Source organism: Carassius auratus, chromosome 18 (genome assembly GCF_003368295.1).
Source record: "Carassius auratus strain Wakin chromosome 18, ASM336829v1, whole genome shotgun sequence".
Lineage (NCBI taxonomy): Eukaryota > Metazoa > Chordata > Actinopteri > Cypriniformes > Cyprinidae > Carassius > Carassius auratus.
The window spans coordinates 3,434,610-3,437,800 of NC_039260.1; the positions used below are offsets into that span (position 1 = coordinate 3,434,610).

At 33.4% G+C, this 3,191-nt stretch overlaps 1 long non-coding RNA gene across 1 annotated transcript; it reads right to left on the reverse strand.

Annotated features, from left to right (window-relative positions):
• Nucleotides 1-1,002: 1,002 nt before the first annotated feature.
• On the reverse strand, nt 1,003-2,611 carry LOC113118769 (uncharacterized). The gene is made up of 4 exons (XR_003294369.1): nt 2,571-2,611; nt 1,946-1,973; nt 1,556-1,698; nt 1,003-1,090 (listed from the first exon to the last, which is right to left on the reverse strand). It is a non-coding gene; the product is annotated as an uncharacterized LOC113118769 (long non-coding RNA).
• Between the last annotated feature and the right edge of the window lie 580 nt (nt 2,612-3,191).

Genomic DNA, 3,191 nt, shown 5'->3' on the forward strand with positions numbered 1-3,191 from the left:
TCACAACCACACTACAGAGGTGTAACAATGGTAACAATATCCCAAATTAAATACTGCCCATCAATTGTAGAACTCTGTGTATGCAAATATTTAAACATACTTTTTATTCTTCATAAATGGATAAATGGAGTAAATGGATAAATGGATAAACAGTCGATTGGTGGAAAAATCCCAATACAAAGGGTGGTATTAAAGTATCACAGAGACATTTCTTAAGCAAAAAGCTGGTTTGCTAGAGACTGATCTCTAGGCTTGAGAGCATTCTATCCCATTGTCATTAGTATACGCTGGATGAAATCAAACGTGTTGGCGAGTGATTTTGGGTAATTCAGGTCTAGTGCATAAATCAAACCAAAGAGAAGACAGATGCCCTGTGGGAGGTCCTATATTTTTCCAACACCACTTGGCCATCAAGAATTGTTCCATAGGAAGAAGTCAAATGCAAGGAGTTAGGGGGCTGAAGATCAGTGTCCTCGAATAAGATCCCCACTGGCACATCAAGGATAGTGTGTTGTGATGATCAGACACCTAGTGAAAAAACAGGTATAAATATAGTATTGTGATCAGGAACCAAAGGTTTATCATCAATTCAAGGTTTATCATCAAATCAAGTTTGTTAAAAAACAAAACAAATCGCTAACTCTAATCCAACATTATATTGACATGTATACATTAGAATTTATGTAAATGTAGATGCTTCCTGCAAAGAATTTGGAATTTCATACTTTAAAAATTTACACTTTTTAAAGTATGAATTATAAATTACATTTATTATTTCGAAGACTTGTACAAAAAAAGTTGGCTACATTTGTATATTAAAGGAATACTTCAACCAAAAATAAAAATGTACTTAAACTCAGGCCTTTCAATATTAGTTTGTTAAAGGCCTTCTGAATTGACTAAATGGATTTAAGAAAAATATTCATATTTAAAACTTTTTAAAGTAAAATATCCAGCTTCCAGTGGACCATATTCGACTTACGGAAAAAACGCAAGTGATGTGACGAATGATGCGAGAGGAGTCTGCATCTCCCAGCATGACAGGCAATCCTCAAAGAACAAGGGTTCAGACCTCAGTTGGCTTGACTGACTTTAGATGTAAACATGAAATTCATAAATAACAGATTACTTTAAATAGTAAACAGATTAAATAAAATAAATTACATGTTGACAAAATGAAATACTTTTAAAAGGGGTAGATAAAAGGATAATAGAAAATTCTGTTATCATTTACTCACCCTAAAGTTGTTCCAAACCTGTATACATTTCTTTGCTCAGCTGAACACAAAAAAAGATATATTGAACAATGTTTACAGCCAAGCAGCTTTGGGGCACCACTGACATGTACATACTAAAAAGAAATACTAAGGAAGTCAATGGTGCCCCAAAATCGTTTGGTTACAAACTATTTTAAAATATCATTGTGTTCAGCAGAATAAAGAAATTTATACAGGTTTAGAACAACTTGCAGGTGAGTAAATGGTGACAATTTCCATTTTTGGGTGAACTATACAGTACATTTAAGTTATGTTAAATAAGACAAATAATTACTGACCTCTATTTGCAGTAAAAACTTCAAGTGCTGACCAGGAGTCGACCTTCTGGTTTTAAAAAGGTCCATAAACCGTGAACTGTGTCTGTCCAGGTTTTCATAGAATTTAGATTTTTGTCCGTAATTCTGATGAACTCCATGCAAACCTGGGGGGAAACAAGGCTAGGTCACATAATCACATAAGCTTTTACACAGAAATGCTTTACAGGCCAAGAAATTATTAAGAAATAATGAAGAGGATACGAAATAATGCTGCTTTATCATGTTAAAGTAATATACCACAAAAAAAGTATTTTTTTTTACTCATGCTTTAATTGTTGTAGAACCACATTATTTTAATTATTTTTAAGTAATTTTTTTCTTTTTTTGTGGAGCTAAAAATGCAATACTTACATTTCCACATCTCCTTATCTCATGTCATCTGTTACAAAAAAAAATTGAAAATATTAAGTTTAACAAAGTAAAAAAAACAAAAAAAATCATATTATAATTAAGATGGTAATCTTACAATGTTATCCAAAATAAACCTAAACATGCAAATAAAGGTCTCTGGCTCTAAAAAGTGACAATCAGATAGATATGGCTGTTAAATAAGTAAATCACTTTGTAGCTAATTACTGGTGACCAGTGTGAAGATGGTAATTTCACCATCTGTGAAACATCACTAACGTTAGCCTAATTCGTCTCTGCAATGTTCTTATAACACAAAATGAACCTACAATACATACTTCATAAATAGAGAACATTATACTGAAGATATTGTTAATTAATAACGACACTGACAAAGTTTGCCCGGGAAGAACTAACCCACATGGTCTAACAAGCTAAGCAGTAACGTTAGCTGCCATGTTCTTGCTCTCAAAGGAAAACGATCAAATTGGCCACTTCGTCAAATACTTAAGTTGTCATTTTAAATAATCATACCATCTCAAAATCAAGTACCACAAGGATTTAAATTAACATATTTCACTAGTAGAAATCACACAAAATAACTTTATATCTACATAATTTTACTCACCGAACATAGAGCATGAAGAAAAAACGTCCTCTTGACATGTGGTGTCAGCAACCAATTGACCAAACAGACCAAAAGGACGAATTTTGTAATCCACCAATCAGTGCTTTTGTTTTCTTGTTGCTAGGCAGAATTCCTTCCATGGCCAATCACATTAAAGGAAGAACAGAGTGATATTTTTTTTTTCAAAGGATTACTCATGATTTTGAGTTCACAACACTTGAAATCTTAAGTTTATGCATTTTGAAGGTAAATTAGTTAAATTAACTCATATTTTTAAGTGACAGGGCCAAAATGCAAAATTTTAAGTAATGTTTAGTCAACATTACTTGATTGTTTAAGTAAAGTCAACATTAGGGTTTACAGTGTAGATTACTGTTCATAAAGCTGGTTTATGAGGAGACCAAATTAGTTCTCTGTTCTCACGTTGTTTCTCCATCACGAGGAGAACATGCAGAACTCCTCTGGCTGAACATGGCATGCCTCCAGTCTGACCACTTCATATAAAACATGTCTCTTTCTGCTTCTTTTCTGTCTCACTCTTCTCATTCATGAGATTCTGAGACAGCACCTGTGCAGTGGCTCTCTTTGTCTCGTCCAGGCTGGCGGTGATGAAGAGGAAGA